Genomic DNA, 19809 nt, shown 5'->3' on the forward strand with positions numbered 1-19809 from the left:
TCTGCCATGTGGGGACACAGCATTCCTCCCCTCCAGAGGATGCAGCCCTTACCAGCCACCAAACCTGCTGGCAGTGGGCCTTGGGCTTCCCACCCCCCATAACTATGAGAAAATGAATTTCTGGTTTTGATAAATTATCTAGTCTCAGGTATTTTGTTGCAGCAGCAGAAATGGACTAAAACCAGCAGAAAGACTGACAACACTACATGAGTGGAAGGATCAGTTGCACCCCTGCAAAGACAGATTCCCCAGAGACTAGACAACACCAGCTGATGAGACGTGACCATGTGGCCCTAAGGGAAGGTATGGACGGCCCGGCAGAGCTCTAGGGAAGAGGATTTTCCACCAGAAATGCCTGGGGGCTGACTTAATACCAAGCAGACAACATGATACTGCTGTCCAAAAATGACTGCCGGCCACTTGCACAGGCAGCCATGTACTCACTGAGAATCAGGATTGGGGGGCACTCATCAGGGCTCTGTACCTGCCTAGGACACTCTCAGAGCATCCTCCCAAGGGTATGACTTGCAGTCCTGGGCCCCATCAGGGTCTGGACACTGCGCAGCACAGACTCCGAGGGTACCTCCCAAGGGGACAATCGACTTTCTGGGTCCTAGACATTATTAAGCCCCAGAACTGAAGTGGGGACTTGGATTATCTCATAATTTGATGGCAGTATGAAGAGAAATCCTCAGCCAAACAAAAAGGGGACTCAATGGGACAACCTTATCCTTACACACACCAAAATCACTCAAAGAGGATCATGAATAGGGCTCTACAGTCCAGACAGATTTCTGCAAGTATGAATTTTTTTTTTATGTTTATTCTATAAATTCATTCATTTTTACATGCTAATATATATATAATAAATATAAGGTTTATGGGGGATTTTCCTCCAAAACTTTTAAGTAAAACTGAATCTCTAGGAAGATGCATCATTTTTATCTTGTATCTATACTTGAGTGGTACCTTCTGCCACTCACTCACTCCATGGGAACATCTGTAGGGAAGGGGAGTACAGAGCTCTGGGCTGTAGTTCAACAGAAGCCCAAGAAAGTAGATGGTGTCTGGGTGGGCAGCTCCGTGGGTGGGGTGGGCCACGTACCTTCAAGAGCAAAACAGCCTCCTTTCATTGCAAGCTCTGCTCAGTGTATGCCAGATGCTTGGTCTATCACATGAACTAGCTCAGCTGAACCAATTGAATCAATCTGTTTTTTTCATCAAATAAATTCACCAAACCCAAAATTATTTTAAACGAATTTTTGTAATGGAGCAATTATGTGGCCAAGTGTATTAGAGTTGTTAAAAAAAAATAATGGTACCAAAGAATCTTGCATTCAAATTGTATTTTACAGCATCAAACGTCTCATAGACATATGTAATCTAGTTGGATTGTCATAACATCCGCTTAGGGTGGTCAGGGAATGTGTTACTGACTTCCTTTCAGAGATTGAGAAATGAGTGGCTGAGCAGCTTTCCTAAAGTTAGCATGTAGCAGAGCCACCCTCAGACTCCATTGTCCAAATACATGTCATGGGGGCCTTGCCCCCCCAGCCCAGGTTTATCCATGTAGAAACTCTCTCAGTGTGGGGACGATCCCACCAGAGTAACTGTCTGGAAAATGTCATGGGCCTGTTCATGATTACAGTAGTGTTGGAAACCCAAAGAATTACAAAGTTCTTTGTGATGACTGTTATATATACAAGGGGAGAGAGAAACTTCATCAGTTTAAAAATAAAATTGAAATAGCTTCACATCAAAGTCACAGAGCCAGATCCACACTGGAGCCTACCTGTAGATGACAAATGTGCTACTTTAAACTGTGTTTTCCATACCCTTCTCGTGTAGCATATTGAACTTGTAAACATTAGTCATGGCAGGACTGGGAAGTTTAGTCAAAATCCTGCCACAGCCCTCTTTGGCCAAGAAACACAGTTAGTGTGCTCTGTGTTTTTTCTTATTCACAGTTGGGATGTGGGCTCAATTGAATTGTATTTCCAAACTTTTTCCTTGATTACGTGTTTCCAAAATAAATACATGGAAATTGCAATATACTGTCTGTGGATTAAGTTCAACGTAAAGAGTAGACATGGGTTATCCAGATTGACAGATTTCATGAAAAGAAGGCACAGCACTTGTTCATGTGTGGACTAAACAGATCTCACCATAAAGCATTTTCTTCATCATTGACAACTTTTATTTCTAGTCCAGCTTGTGTCCCACATAAATTGCCAACTTGGAGTAATCCCTTCTTACCACACTCCTGTGTTTGGCCTGTTGTTTGTCACTCATTTGGTACTAAACATATGGCACTTATGCTGTTGTTCGACCCCTGTGGTAAATGCAAGTGGTCTTCATTTAATGGGCAGCATGGATTACTTACCAGGAGCAGTTCTTGAAGTCATAGCTTCTATGCACCAAATGCATCCAGTACCTTGCCAAACTCAGAACTATTTAAATAGAAGGACTCGTTTTTCTTGAAAAGTGGCTTAGTGACCTCTTTTATTGATTAAGCACGTCCTTAGGGTGTTGCCTCCCATCTCAAACATCCCATCAAACTTTTTCCATTTCCAACAACAGCTATATTGAATAATATCTCTCCATCCCATTGTACTTGCAGGAATTATGGTGTGTCCATTTTTGTCAGTGTCCTAAATTACACACCTATGCTAAGAAAGCCCATTCTAGACCTGTGTACCTGGACTGCGTTTTCTCTCCCACTCCCCGATTCTGATTTGAATTGCATCTGGGGTGATGCTTTGGAACAGCATTGAGGCCCCTTGTAATCTAGAATCCATGGGACCTACTTGTGTACTGACATGGGGAGGGCATTGGGCGTACATAGTTCACTCTTCCTTTATGAGGAAACCGGACAGACTGGGGGACTCAGGGACCTTCTTTCTACTCTTAGTGTTGAAAAGACAGTGCTTCCTTAGAACGTTTGTATTGCTTTTCTTTTAGGTATTGACTTTTTTTCAATGGTCCAAATTTCCTTCCTTGCATTGTCCAATAATCAATTTGAAAATAAATTTGTGTGTGTCCTCCTTCATCTCCTTAGTATGCTATCCAGCTCATATAATTAAAAACCCTCTTAGACTTTTCTTAGAACATGGTGGGGTCTAAACAAAGATACCAATGGATAAACTATCTATGAATTTATCACTCTTGTGCAAATGCTGCTTAGATGGAATCCCTGCTCCAGCACTAGCAACTCAGTGACCTCAAGCACCTGTACTGCTTCTACGTGTCATATCTCCTATATTTGCAGAATAAAATAAAATGTACAGTAAATCTCTCACAGGTTTTTTTATAGGAGTAATTAATCTAAAATAGTAAAAGTTCTGAGCTTACTGGATGATACATTAAATAAGTCAATGAGTGTTGGAGAAAATGAATTTTAGGCAAATCATATCCTCTCCTTTCCTTTTATTTGCTTCCACTTCTACTTGTTTCTCTATTTCTTTCCTTTATTTTCTATTTCTCTTGAATCACCCATTCAATTGTCTTTCCTGTACCTGCTATTAAGGACACAGACACTAAACACACACACGCACACATGCTCATACACACACGCACACAGGCTCATACACACACGCACACAGGCTCATACACACACGCACACATGCTCATACACACACGCACACATGCTCATACACACACGCGCACACACACACACACACACACACAGTCTCAGATCTTAAGTACCTCAAAGAGAAAGAAACGTAATTACAATACAGTGTGATAAGCCACAGGGTAGCTTTTTCATTTATCTGATAAAAAATACATGGGCACAAAACAGCAGTGGGAAAGAGGAGGAAATGATTCTTTCTGTGTGAGGGTGAGATGGGCCCAAGAAGTTTTCATAAGGGAAACTTTATATTTGTTCTGGGTTTCTAAGCATAAGTGGAGTTCTCTGGGTGGGTGGAAGAAACAGCACAGGCAAAAGCCAAGAGATTCTAAGGAGCATCTCTGGGAAAGGTGAGCAGTTCCCTGCGGCTAGAGTGAAGGGTTCAGGCAGGCCAAGGAGTCAGGGCTGGGAGGTGGGCAGGTGGCCGGCCCTGAGGGGGGGTCTAGGCACAACAAGTTAATCAATATAGCACAAGCTCTAAGGAGCTTGCACCCAGCCCAGGACTCTGCTCAGTAGGGTCTCAATAAGTGCTTGGAGATGATAATGACTGTCAAAAAGTGATTTCCCTAATAGGATCAACAGAATCCATTGATAAGAAAAAGCTGATTTTTTTTCTTTCCTGCAGAAGGGAGAACACCATCTCTGCAAAGCTTTGCATCTCTGAGGGAGGAAAGCAAGATCAGAATTTGTTGAGAATTGAAGTTTTGGTTTAAGGTAGCTCTTTCAACACAGGAACTTAGTGGAGATTGGGTAAGAATCCCAATACAATAGTCATGGATTTGTGGGAATGGCAAGGTGAGGATTTTGAGGTGAGGCATTGAAAGAATCTCAGGTCTGGAACTGTTTGATGCTATCCATTGAAGAGCTAATGGATCCTTAAAGATGTTCATTTAATAAATAATCATACTATTTGTCTGGGCAAAACAGTCCTGGAAAGGAAAAGAAATGCCAACGAAGCAGTGAAAATAGCAAAGTCACTATGTAGACAGTGGGGGTGGCTTCGTCCTAAGTGTCCACGCAGAATATGAGGTAGATAATTTTGGTTCTCATGACATTGACCTTTACATGCCCGGGACATTTCTTCTTATATATATTACCCAATTTATTCCCCAAATACCAGTATATAGGGTAATTGAGAGGAAAAATTCAGCTTGGTCTATCCTAACTTTTGTATATCCAAACAGAATGACTCTTTAAGTGATACAAAAGGCAAAATATTTGTAAGACTATTCATGGTTTTATTTGTGCTTTTTATAAATGATAATTTTTTTTTATCTGCGGCAGCAAACTAAATGAAAACTGTTGTACAGAATGGCATTATACAAACCATTGGAGATGCTAATTATCTCAAAGAAAAATAAAACTTCTATCTTCCTGGATATTTCCAAATATACAGTTTTTACTTTACATTCAATGTTTTCTATTACACATGTATAACCTCATAAAAGAAAGGAAAATTATAAATAATCTAAATCAGAATCCAGTTAAAGAGAGAAAAATCTGTACAAAGGTTTAAGTTGTGGCAGACTGATTAAAGATACACTTTCCTACACATTTTATTTTGCTGAGTTTTGTCATGATTTACTCAACAAAGTTACCAAGCACAGAAAATTACACACAAAGACCTTAAAACCTGGTGTGAGATCCTGGTAGTTTCTGATACAAGATGTATGGCACAATTGCCAAAATTTTAAACACATTTTCCAAATTGACAGTAATGCAGCGCAGCCTCCATCCAGCCTGGTGCATCACAAGATGAAATGCAGCATAGGGCAGAGAACCCAGCCTTTGGAGACTATCAGCTTGATGCAAGGTGATACCTCTCAAGCTTCAGCTTCTGTTTCTGTAAAATGTGGGTGATGATACTATTTATGCATTATCTTGGCTTCTTTCCTGTGTCCCTGTGTAATCACAGGGGAGGATCAGAGTCAGAGAGAGCAGTTGGGGCTGGGCTAGGACGGGAGCTATGGAGTTTCATTTAGCCTGTAGGACTGAACTCTAGGGGATGGGAGAAAGGGACTGCAAACACTTTGGGCCTGAATGCCCAATAGCTTGTGGCAAATTTGGGGGGACTCTGGACTGTAATTATTATCTGCTTTAGTCTGTGTTGTGCTACCTTAAAAGAATATCTGAGACTGGGCAATTTATAATGAAAAGAAATTTATTGGCTCACAGTTCTGGAATCTGGGAAATCCGAGATCAAAGTGCTGGCACCTGGTGAGGGCCTTCTTGCTTTGTCATAACATGAAGAAAAGAGAGAGAGTGAGACAGAGGGTTGAAGAGAGAGAGAAAAGAGGGCCAAACTTGCCATTCTGTAACAAACCAACTCCTGCAATAAGGGCATTAATTCTTCCATGAGCGCAGAGCCCAATGACCTCTTAAAGGCCCCGCCTCCCAATACCATTACATTGGCAATTCAATTTCAACATAAATTTTGGAAGAGATAAACATTCCAACCATAGCAGTATTTAAGGGTTTGGTCTGGTGAGTGAGCAGGAGTAATCCTTCCTGGTCCTTGTTGCATCCTTTTATGTCAAAGGCAAATCTCAGCTAATCATTAATTGGGTAGGATTTGGATTCATCTACTGTCTCTTTCCATGATGCTTAAGTTCCCAGTCCTGTGAGAAGGTGAAATTTTCTTCTTGTGCAGCTCCAACTGAAGTCCTTCAAATGATTCTTGTTGACTGAGCAAGCCAAAAATGAAAAAATCACAATGAAAGGCATCCAATCAAAAATTGCCAGGTGTGGAGAGAATAAGGAAAATACAACTCATAATTAGGAGAAAATAGTCAATCAGCACTGATCCAGAAATGACTCAGGCAAGTCAGTAGACAGGGATATTAAAACTATTATTATAATTTTATTCCATATGCCCAAGATGTTACAGGAAAAAATAAACATCTGAAGTTGAGACTTGGAAGATATAAAGAAGACCTAAATTAAACTTGTAAAGATAAAAATATATTAGCTGAGGTAAAAAAAATATAACTGAATGGGGTTAACAGAATACTAGAAATGAAGAGAAGATTAGCAAATTGTAAGACATAGCAATAAAAACTGTCCAAAATGAAACACACAGAGAAAAAAGAATATTTTAAAACAAGAAACAAGTATTAGTGAGCTATTGTGCAACCTCAAGTGGGCTAATATACATGTAATTTAAGTTCCCAAAAGAGATGGTAAGAGGTGAAAAAAAAGTATTTGAAAAACACTGGATGAAAATTTCCCAAATTTGATGCAAACTAAAACCCCATAAATCTGAGAAGTTGAATAAGCTCAAGCACAAAAAACATGAAAGCAACTAAATCAAGGCATATCATAATCGAATTGCTTAAAACAGGAACAAAGTTTTAAAATGAGACAGAGAAAAAAGGCACATTACATAAATAAGAACAAAAATGAATGTGATGGTAGATTTCTCTCTGAAAACAACGCAAGGTAGAAGACAGTACAGTGGCGTTTTCAAAGTACTGAAAGTAGAGGTGTCAACCTAGAATTCTTTACTTAGTGAAAATATATTTCAAAAATATTTGTAGTAATTATATTGTTGGTGGTAGTACTTGCATTGTTATTCTGAAGCTTTTGCATGTGTATCTTCAGATAAAACAAGTAATTATACTGATGTCACTAAGAACCAGCATTGTCAGCATAGATTAAAAGGGAGACATGCTACCAATGAAGTCCTGAATTTGAGCTGGTAGTATCAGTAAGAGCTCCTGGAATATTTTGCTTAAGAAAATATATGTTTATAGCCGTGTTCAACAGAAAGACTTAGATCAGTGTAATAAAACTGAGAATCCAGAAATAACCCATACATCTCTACTCAATTGATTTTCTACAACAATGACAAGACCACAGTAAAAGGAAAGAATAGACTGTTCAACAAATCATGCTGGGACAACTGGATATCCACACATAGAAGAATGAATTTGGACCCCTACCTCATAACATAAAAATAATGATAACAGAACAATAATGAACACAAAATGAATCAAAGAACTAACTGTAAGAGCTAAAGATACACAACTCTTAAAAGAAAAGAGGCGCAAATCTTCATGACCTTGTATCAGGCAATGGTTTCTTAGATATTACACCAAAAGTACCAGAAACTTGAGAAAAAAAATAGTTAAATTGAACTTCATCAAAATTTAAAACTTTTGTCATTTAAAGGACACACCAAGAGAGCAAAAAGACAACCAAGAGAATGTTTGCAACTCAACAACAGAAGGACAATCTAAACAGGTAATTCCCTAAATAAAATATACAAATGACCAATAATGATATGAAAAGGGACCCAATATCATCAGTCATCAGGGAATGCTTGATAGGCCACTGTTTCCAGTGGTTTGCTATTATTTGACAATGCCTCAGAATTAAGTTTAGAAGTACAAGATGGTTGGTGTAGTCGCCAAGTGAATATTAGTTTTAGAAATGGGGGTATGAGCATGGCTGCCTGAAAATTACCCAGGGTTGTGGCTGTGCATGCCTTCAATTTTAGAAGACTAAGCTGACCAGCAACTTATATTTTTTAACAAAGATACTACTTTCTCGGAGTGAATAATATGAAAATCATTTTGATCATCTTTTGTCTTACATTTCCTTAGCATTTCCTGTTTGGGATTGGGGGTGGGTTATGTTTTCCAGTGATGTATATCATGGACAACTGAACCTATAAAGTTTACCTGACATGACGGACTTTGAGGGGCTTTAGCTCTGGAAAGTTTGCTACTGTAAGTTTGAGGTTGCTGTGACCTACTAAAGCAAGGTCTGATGGAACAAGTACTCATTTGGGATTCCTGTGGGCAACAGAAAATTCCCAAACCTCCAAATTCTATTTCCATTCAAATTGGGAGTTGAAAGGCTCTAAATACATGAGAATGAAAGAAAAATCAGGATAAAGAACTTATCTGTGAACTCTCATCTCTCAGTCCTTTCACAAAGATTTTATACAAAAGGAAAAAAAATTTTTTTTAAAGCTTAGATTTATTAGGAATTAAAAAAGAAAACATTTTTCAAAAGTGCTGTAAAATACTAAGTGTGGGGACTTTGGGGAGACACTTGCTGTATTTTGCCTTCTCTCAGGAGATGGGCGAGGCTGTGGTTTACCAATTCTTCCCTCATCAATCACACATTGTTGGAGTGGTGCTCGTGGTTTCCATCCAGTCTTAAACAAGAAGCTGTAACTGAGAAACCCTCTGCTTTCCTTATTAGCCGTTGAAAGACACGCTTTCCATGGGCATCGTCAGTGTGACCATAGCTAGGGGGTTCGTGTTATCACCACAGGTCCCATTCCAATTTGGAGAGAGTCTTCACTGCCGCCCAATCATATTCTACTAAAAACACAGTAGAAGCTTTTGGCTTGAGTGCAAATTTATTAAGATTACTCTGAAAAACAAACAGCCTTAGATTAGTTAAGGCTATGCTGAATTAGGTCATAATAACAGAACAGTCTCTTATGGATTTAACTGTATTTGGCCAACATTCTAGACACACACACACACACACACACACACACACACACACACACACACACACACACACACACAGAGAGAGAGAGAGAGTGAGAGAGAGAGAGAGAGAGAGAATGAAAAGATTTTCTTCTAAAAGGAAAGTCATTTTTGAATGTAGTGGTTCTCAGTAATAAGGACAATAAGCTCATTTGTTGCTTTTGAAAATAAATTTCAGTCATATTAATGTTTTCATATTCTCTGAAAAAAGCCCACAAATATTCACCGTAGTTCCACTTCATTTTCAGCAAGTATTGCCAACATCACATGGACCCTCAATTCACTGGTTAAGGGCAATTCTTATATTTAAAAGTATAAACTATAGGGAAAATATTTTCCATGTAAATTGTAAAACCGTGTCAGTGAATTGTTCTAAAAGAGAGTGATTAAATTATATAAACACATTGAAAAAAATAACTAAAGTTCCGATTTGAATGATTTATCATTTGATACCTAGGAAAAACCTGCAATAGTAGCAAGACATAGCAAAACAGATATTACCCCAGTTCAGATATTAACACCTCCCCCTTTTTATGTCTGATTAAAATTTTTACTGAAATCTCTCAAATGTGCCAAGTAATAGTTTTGGCAAAAGGGGGGAAAATAGCTAACAAATTAAACACGGCAGCTCCCTCTGCTGGTCTGCAGCAGGTTGATAGGTTACAAACACTCTCCCAGAGACAAATGTAACATGCTGGAGAAGTGGACAAGACGTGAGTGCTGGGCTTTGCCTCAGGAGAGACACACTGGCCATGCAGTGAAGAGGGGCAGGTGGAAGCAGCAGGAGGCAGAGCAGGCGGCAGCCCCGCTGGGTTCACAGGGTACAGGCCGCACTTAGGGCTACTGGGTAAAGTGCAGTTGGCTCTCTGCCAGTGAACTGAGGTACCAGCGCTGGGCAGAGCAGTACTGGGGTTTGCAGTGCTTACTAGTTTGTTCTCGGCCATCTTCGTGTTTGCCGAATTTCAGGATCGAAGCGGATGCCACTCGAAGCATTCCCTGCAGCTTCTGCTTCTGAGCGACGGTGAAAACTGACGGAACCCGGGTGCTTAGACGTGAGCTTTATAAGAGCACCCTCACGGCCCTTAAATGGTCCGAAAAGCAGACAGAGCTCCCGAGGGCTGATATCCAGGAGGAGAAACACAGGGTGCGGCCCTCCTGCTCCTGAAGGCTGGCCCTTCTCAGCTCTGCCGCCGCCGCGCATCCTCCTGGTCCTGCCTCGCCGGGCAGGGCTGGGGCGAGGACGGGAGTCTCCGGAGTGAGCCCAGAGAGGAGGGGACGGGGCTGCGGGAAGGAGGGGACGAGGGGCGCCCAGAGAGCACGGGAGGAGGTGCGGGGCGCGGGCGGAAGCGGCCGACCCCCCCCCGCCCCGTTTTTATATGTAGAGACACAGATGCACAGAGAACTGAACTGTCCAAGGTCACATAGCCAGTATGGAAGGGTAACCTGGATCTTTCAGACTCGTAATCCTATTCTAAACAAAACAAAATCCTCCTCCTTATCCCACCATGGTTAAAATCTCAATCCCCGAGATAGGTCAGACTCACATCAGACCTGATTCTGCCTTTTATTCTGCCATGATGTGGACTCACTTCCATTGTCAAGTTGAACAGACTTCACCTTGACAATATGTATACTTATCAATCGATATATATATTATATATATATAATATATATATATATTTTATATATATATATTATATATATATTTAGGACGAAATTGACACCTTCTTCCCTCTTGGATTCTTAGGTTAATTCATTCTCCGGCTGGTGGATCGTATGAAACCAAGCAACACTGGAATGAATTGTCCTGCGACCCAGAGAAATTAATGTGATACACTTGATCATTGGAAAGTGCCAAGGAATATATGAGCTATGCCTTTAGTCCTCTTTAGAGAAAAAAAGAATAAAAATGTAGCTGTAAGACATATAGACCATGGATTTTAAAAATGGGATTGATTTTCCTAATCTGGACTAGAGTAGAATAGCTCGGAGAAATTAAAGAATTAAGAGAACTCAGTACAAATGACCACTGACAATGGGAATTGTGGGGAAATTTCTAAAGCAATCATTAACGAAAATATCAGTGATAATACCCCTTAAATTTCTGACCATACAAAGGAGTGGAAGAGCTTGTTATGTGGAAGATAATAGTGAGAGTAATAAAACGATTTATTTATAGCTTTGACACTCAGCAAAGCGTTTATCCATTATTTCTATTTAATCTTCACACCAACCATAACTTGCATATATTTGTCCCATTTTATAGATGTGGAAACTAAGGTTTAGATAATTTATAAGACTTTGCTAATGTCACAAAGCTAGTGATAGTAAGAGGATTTGTACCTGCTCTAACACCAGAGCCCATGTTTTTAATCCTACTGGCCTGCTAGTGTGTAGGGCAGGACCAGTGAGTTAAGGACTGTGCAGAAATTTCACACCCACCAGGCTTTTATTCCCACAATGTTTTTGTCTATCTTGAATCTTCATTATCCATTATTTATTTATTTGCCTTAAATTTTGTCCCTACTTAAAAAAAATACAGAAATATACAACATATTAAGCTTCATTGTGCCTTAGTATAAATTAATTTCTCAATGGGTTTTGGTTTGGGAGAAAACAGACAGAACCCATGGGAGTCTAGGAGATTAATTGGAAGGGCTGCAGAGGGGTAGGAAGCAGTGGAAGAAAGGTATTAAAAAGATGGTATGAAGCCAAATGGAAAATAAACATCACTTTCCATATTAGGGAAGATGGGCTGATATTCTGTAGAAAAAAAATCCCATTATCTCAATAGCTTAACATTAAAAATTTATTCTTTTAAAAAGTTTTTAAAAACATTTTAATTGACAAATAATAATTGTATATGTTAATGGCATACAACATGATGTTTTGATATAAGTATTAAATCAATCTAACTAACATACCCATCGTCTCACCTATTTTTCATTTTTTTGTAATGAGAACACTTGAAATCTACTTTTTCAGCAATTTTCCAACATGCAATATGCTATGGGTTAAATGTGTCCTCAAAAAGTTTATGTATTGGAAACTTGATATCTATTGTAACAGTGTTAATAGGGTGGGTAATCCAATTATGGTATTAGAAAGGTAGGGCCTTGGAGAGGTGATCAGATTGTGAAGACTGTGCCCTTCTGAATGGATTGGTCCCCTCGTGGAATAATGGGCATGGTTCTGATGGCTTTAAAAGGAGAGAGAGAGAGAAAGTTACTTCTCTTTTGCTCAACAAATTCTCTCCATGGGGCACTCTGCATTGCTGTGGAAAAAAGACCCTCACCAGATGTGTTCCCTCAACCTTGGACTTTGCAACCTCCAAACTTTGAGAAATAAATTTTTTTTCTTTATAAATTACCCAGTTTCAGGTACTTTGTTATAAGCAACGGAAATGGACAATATGTTAGTACTAACTATGGTCACCATACTGTGCAATAAACCATTAAAACTTATTCTTTTCCCCATCAAAATTCCAATGAGATTTTGCTCAGAAATGGAAAAAAAAAACAACAATCCTAACATTCATATAGAATAACAAAAGACCATGAATATCCAAAGTAATCTTGAGCAAAAATATATAAATAAATAAAGCTGGAGGCATAAAACTACCTGACTTTAAACTATACTACAAAGCTGTAGTAGCCAAAACAGCATGGTACTGGCATAAAAACAGACACATGGACCAATGGAACAGAACAAAGAATCCAGAAACCAACCCATGTACCTACAACCATCTGATCTTCAACAAAGGCATCAAGACCACACACTGGGGAAGAGACTACCTCTTCAGATAATGATGCTGGGAAAACTGGACATTCATATGTAGGAGAATGAAACTAGACCCATACTTCTCACCATATATGAAAATCAACTCAAAATGGATTAAAGAATTAAATATACATCTTGAAACCATAAACTTCCTTAAAGAAAACATAAGGGAAACACTCCAGGAAGTAGCATTGGGCACAGACTTTATGAATACAACCCTGAAAGCACAGGCAACCAGAGGAAAAATAAACAAATGAGATTATATCAAACTAAAAAGCTTCTGCACAGCAAAAGAAACAATTAACAGAGTGAAAAGACAACCAACAGAGCGGGAGAAAATATTTGAAAAATATATATCTGACAAAGGAGCAATATCCAGAATATAAAAGGAACTCAAACAACTTAACAGCAGAAAAACAAGTAACCCAATTAAAAAATGGGCAAGGAGCTGAATAGGCATTTCTCAAAGGAAGATATATGAGTGGCCAACAGACACATGAAAAAATGCTCAACATGACTCAGCATTCGGGGAATGCAAATCAAGACCACTCTGAGATACCATCTTACTCCAGTTAGGATGGCTAATATCCAAAAGACTGAGAATGATTAATACTGGTGAGGATGCAGAGAAAAAGGAACCCTCATACACTGTTGGTGGGACTGCAAAATGGTTCAGCCTTTATGGAAAATGGTAATGGAGGTTCCTTAAACAATTACAGATAGATCTACCATATGACCCAGCTATCCCACTGCTGGGTATACACCCAAAGGAATGGAAATCATCATGTCGAAGGGATACTTGTACTTCCATGTTTATTGCAGTGTTATTTACAATAGCCAAGAGTTGGAACCATCATTGGATGAGTGAATAAGGAAAATGTGGTATATCTACACAATAGAATACTACTCTGCTATAAAAAAATGAAATACTACCATTCACAGCAACATGGATGGACTTAGAGAGCAACATCGATGGACTCAGAGAAAATTGTATTAAGTGAAATAAGCCAGGCAAAGAAAGAGAAATACCACATGCTCTCACTTATTTGTGGGAGCCAATAAAAATAAATACACACAAACAAATAAATGGGGAGGAGGAGAGAAGATACAACAATCACAACAATTCCTTGAACTTGCTAAGACAGGTACATAGATATGATGTTGATAGGGGAGGGGGGGTGAAGGATGGGCAAAAGGAGGAATTGGTAAAGGGGCATGAAAATCAACTGCATTGTATATTGATAAATTTTTTAAAAATCTTATTCTTCCTAACTGAAGCTTTGTTCCCTTTGACCAACATCTCAACATATTTTCTCATTCCTATTATACACTTATCATGGTTTGCAAGGTGGGGCTGTGCTCATCACTTTAGGTTCCTGAGTGACAGAGTAGCCACAACCTCAAACATGTCCAACCACCATGGCAGAAGAGAGCTCCACAGGGTCTCACCCAGGGCACTCAGTGCTCCAACCCAGAAGTGAAACAGCTCTCTGCTCCCAATTCATTGACCAGAACTCATGGGTGCTGATCAGCCTGCGGGGAGAGGTGGCAGGACGTGCAAACTTATTGAATGCACAGAAAGTGGGCAGCCAGAAGAATTTCGTGATGCACTCGTGAATATTCTCCCCAAGAATATGTCTCAATATTCACCCACTTCTCAGCATGGCCCAGATCTGGCTATGCTCTTTCCTTCCAACTCATTCCACTTCATGGCCCCATTTGCCGGTCACATTCCTTTCTAAAACTGTCATTTTTCAGAAGGTCAGCTTCTCTTCCATCACACAGACACATCATATAACCAAAGTAAGTCAAGACTATGTCTTTTAAATTTGTTTGGGATGAGAATAGCACAGGGAATGATGGGTCCCCTACTTGTGATGGGAGGGTTTTGTCATCTTCATTAAAGGGAGAGTCTAATGTGCTGCTTCAATTATGTGCTTTCCTTATACATTATCTCATCAGAGGCATCTCATACACCTTAGAATCATGAATTTCTGAGTGATGTGAATGATTCATCTTATTGTAATTTTCTGTGAATATTATGATAGCCAAGTGCGAAAGGCAATTCATTTGTATGCTCTGAGATCTTTGAAAAATCAAACTTTACTTTAAAAATAAATTTTATTGCCATAAGGCATTCCTTTTGTGTCATTCCTAAACTTGATGATAAAGTGATGGGCCCTTTGTAATGAGTAATATTTGAGTCATGCTGGAAGATGTCAAAATAAAATGAAGATTTTCAAAAATAATAGCTTTACATCATTTTGTAAAGAAGAAGAAGAAGAAAATAGTAAATCACATCTCGGTTTTAGTAATCAAATATTTTATTTCCTGTGATACACAAATATATAATCATTTGAAGTGTGTTAAAATGATCCAAGGATTGTGTTGAGACTCTAGTGGTTGTCTACTACACCTAAGCCTTGTACTGCACATAATGATTAAAAACTTAAGAATTATAAGAAACCGTCTCAGTTCTCTAGGGTCTTACATCCTGGTTAAGAAGAAAAGACAGTGTCATAGATGAGTTTTGCCAGAAGCAGAGCCTGAGATAAGGCTTCAGGTGCAATGATTTATTTAGGAAGGAAGGAAGTGCTCCCAGCAGAAACCGATGAAGGAGAAAAGGAAGCAGGACAAGGAAGAGGGAAAGGTCAAGCCAGGATGTGATTTCAGACAAAATCCTGTAGTGGGTAGATTCAGCTCGACCTGAGGCAAAGGAGCTGTGTTTTTGTGCTCCCGAACTTCTCAGTCATTAGCTAAGGTCTGCATTGGGGAACACAAACTCCTAGACACTTTCAACTCTCTGCACATGTAGTAAAAGTGACTCCAGTCAACCAAGGGCCATCCTCCAAAGAATTTTAGGCAGTGGTCATTGAAGGTAAAAGCAGCCAGATGCTGGGGCGGGGGGCGGGGAAGGGTGCCAGACAGGACAGAGATTCTAGAGAACATCGGGGGAAGCACTGACACTAATGGTTTCACTCCATCCCTTGTGCCACTCAGGTCCACTCACATCAAGTTTATACCATCAGGACACCTTCAAGATGGTTGTTAGTCACCATTTCTGGGAGAATTTACAAGGAGGTTAGTGGGATGACCTGTAGTTCCCATTGCTGCAACTGGCCCCCAGGCTGCAACTTACATTCGTCATCTGCATGCTCTGGAGAATTTCCTTTTGCTCCCCTGAGAATTGCTGCCGTGCCTGTCCAACCTTGTGATGCCGTCAGCCAGAAGCAGGTGGCTCCTGATGAGCAGCTCTCTTCCCACGGGCAGACATTCAGTCTCCACCAAGACCCCGAACAATGCCGGCACATGCTTTGCACATGGTCCTCTGCTGTAGGCAGCATGGCTTTGGCCCAGAACTCTAGGTAGGGGTGCTGCAGTCCTCAAATTGGGACCAGCCAGAGAGTCCTCATGTATCTGTATCTACCAAGGATGTTTCCAGCAGCACAGGAGAGAGTGAGTTACATGACCCAAGTGACAGGCTGTTTGTACCACAGCCTGGACCTGCTACAGAGCCTCTGTTGCTCTGGACCTATTCAAGACTGTTAGTCCTGCAAGTCACTTGATAAATGGGCCAAAAGAGTATTTCCAAATATAACGTATGCTGTCCTCAAATCCCTATCAGCATAACAAGCCTGGCTTCTTCCCTAATGGTGGAAACACCAAGGTGTCATAACATGTCTTTTACTTTAGAGCAAATGATCTGGCCCACCCCAGATTACTGGATCTATAAAAAATCACCAGCAGGGCAGGACCCTAAAACTTTGTAGAATTTACCTCCCACCCTTTAAAGCACATCCAGAGTATTTGCCACTTTCTGCTCTTCATGCCCCATGAACATGTCATCAATATAGTGGACCCACAGCATATTTTGGAATGACCAGATGGTTCAGCCCTGTCAGACCGTATTGAGCCAGGATAAGACTAGCTATGAAGCAAGACCATGAATGCAGGTTGCTATCCATTCCAGGTGACTACAAACTAACTCTGATCCTCATTCTTGATGGGTATTGAAAAAAATGCATTCACATAGCACAAATCAGAGTGTAGCAAGGATACCACAGCTACTATGTGTCTGAGGTTGTAATTGCCACTTATCTAAGTTGATCCACCAGGTTTTTATACTGGCCAGATTGAGAAACCCAATGTGTGTAATGAAGAACACCACACTACATCTTTGAGAGTTGCAACAATCCAGCATTTCACTCAGGTTGAGGTCATTTTTCTCCTTTACTATCTTGGCCTGGGCCAAGGAGAGTTGACGGGCTTCTGCTTGGCCTTTCCAATATGGTACCTCTTACTCCTCAGGTCAAGGAACTAGTGAGGGTACTGTAGCCTGCTACTGATGTCCATCCTATTTATGCATCCGAGAACCAGGAATGACCACCTGGGTTTTGTGGATCCATTAGTGTGTCAGACCTGAGTTAGGACTCCATATATCACCTGACCTCATCTGACAACCTGTGATGGTACGTTGGGTTCCCTGGAGACAATATCACCAAAGATCCTACGTTCAGTAGGCCATAAAAGATGTGGCTACTCCTTCTTCTAGATGGAATGTTACTGAGATAAATGTCTGCGAGTCCCATTGGAGAAGGACCATGGGAATCACTACCGCATTGTCTTGTGGTGAGCAAGGTCTGTCCTCAAGAATAACCAGCTTCTCCTTCAGTCTATGAGTTCTGCTTCTGAGAACCAACTCAGGTATGAAAACTGGATGAGGGGTCCTGTCTTTACATTGGGGCTGCTGGCATTACCTGACTGCTCATCATCCCTGATTTTTTTTGATTATGTAAAGTAATCTAGTGTTAGTTGTACATTTATCTTACCTGCAGGAACACTATGGTCTATCATCCACCATCACAGGCGACTGAAGTTGTTGTTCTCTGGTTGACTTCTGCTTCTGCTGTCTACTACAGCAATCATGTTCCCCTTGACTCTGATGGGCAACAGCTGCCTCCTGGCCACTGCTATGGGGGAATCCTATCAACCCCACTGATACTAGGAGGCCCAACTACTTAAGAGCAATCCCTATCATCAACCACACTGGAGTTTCTCAGTGATTCCAGTCTTTGTTACCAGTGCATTCCTCATTACCCAATTGGAAAGAGTGTCCTCTGAGTTTCCCAAGAAACACCATTGGCTGGAGGGTTCTCAGGTCTGATATAAATCCATCTTAGCACGCCCATTTCTATGGTCCTTTTGATCCATTTTTCAACATTCTGCCAAGTCAGTTCTGGCAGGCCAGTTATAATAGGCAGTCATTTTTTCCAAACTTCCTAGAGCCAACCTAGCAGCACTTCAGGACTGGTCCAGAAGTCCTTTCCAGGGTATTAAATCCTGAGCTAAGGATGCATATCAAAAAAGTCCCCCGTATCAGTTTTATATTCTGCCCCCCCCACATACACACACATACACATACACAAACACACACATATATGCACACATATGGAGGTGTACACACAATACACACACACACATAAACACACATACATACACACACACACAGGCTCAGAACACTCAATATCCATTTTGGGCAGGCTCTGCCAGTTTCTGTCTGTACAATTCAGCAGTCCTAAAAGTCCTTATGTGAATAATCTCCGTTCTCCCATCGTTGGGCCACTATTTCCCCCATCAGGCCATTAAGCAAGTTGGCTTTAGACATTGCTCTAATGGTCATGGTGGGGCAGTGGAGGCAGGCCATGGGGAGGGTGAGTGTTCTCTCATAAACCATATGCCTTAGCTGAGGCCCCCACATGGTCTTCAGGCTGGGAGGGTTGCAATGAAAGGACAGGGCACATTCTGCAGGCTCAGGAGCTTCCAGGGAAGTGGAGCCCTCGGCTCTGGAATGCATGTGCCCTCATTCCAAGTCTCAGACTCTCTCTCTTCCCTATTCTGGCCCTGATATTGGTCGAGACTTGCCAAGGCTGAAACTGCAGACATCCTCAAGGCTCTAGTTCTCTTAAAATTAAGTCCTGATCTTGTAGTTCAGCAGTCTTCTCTGCGACTGCCAAAAATGAGTGTCTTTTATATGTTCCTCCAGCTTCCTCTCCCTTTCTTAAGTTGGTACTTGAAATCCATCAAATCTTCTTTGCAATCCATCAGTATTACACAAATACAACAAATTCCACTTTCATTAAAGAGATCATTTCCTTCATCCTTCTTAAATGATAGAGATATCACAAAAGTCGGTGCTGCCTCTTCATGTATATCTCATTGAAAGTCATTGCTCATGAAAATATTAGTAATTTCAGTGCTAGCACATGCCACAGATGATGAATACTCCACTTACCACCAGTGAGAAGGTACTGTTACCCTCTGACATGTACATGATCAGAATCCCATCCTCAGAGTCAGTTTCCAAGTCTATTCCTAGTACCAACTGTCCTTGTTTGAGTTCTTCAGAAACAGAGCCTGAGATGAACATTTGTGTGCAGGTGATTTATTAAGAAAGAGCTCACAGGAGAAAGTGGCAAGGGATTGAAGGTAAGCAGAACAAGGAAAGGAGGAAGCCAAGAAGGGATGTAAGTTCAGACCAAGACAGAAGAGTAGCTTAAGCCCAATGCTGCAGGGGAATTCTGGAGTGTAAACCATGTCTTACAATTACCTCAATCTGAGGCAAGAAGCTGCAAGGTGAACATGAACTCCTGGAAACTTCCAGGTCTCTTCACGTGTGGATAAGAAACCAGTAGTGCAAGGACAATCTTTCAAAAGGATCTGAGGGATCTAGGAGGATCACTAACAGTGTCCACTACAAGTAAAAAATGGTTCAGTAAGAATACAAGCCATTTCAAAACAAATAATTACCATGGAAGTTCAAAGTAGACCAAGTGAAATACAGTCAAAATTTGAGGGAGAGATGGAATTTGAGTTGGGTCAGGGAAAATGAATAAA

General features: G+C 40.6%; 1 pseudogene; it reads right to left on the bottom strand.

Moving 5' to 3' along the window:
- Window positions 1-9742: 9742 nt before the first annotated feature.
- Window positions 9743-19809, bottom strand: part of LOC134375879 (RNA-binding protein with multiple splicing-like) — a 29841-nt pseudogene continuing 19774 nt past the window's right edge.

This window comes from Cynocephalus volans, chromosome 4 (assembly GCF_027409185.1).
Source record: "Cynocephalus volans isolate mCynVol1 chromosome 4, mCynVol1.pri, whole genome shotgun sequence".
Taxonomy (NCBI): Eukaryota; Metazoa; Chordata; class Mammalia; order Dermoptera; family Cynocephalidae; genus Cynocephalus; species Cynocephalus volans.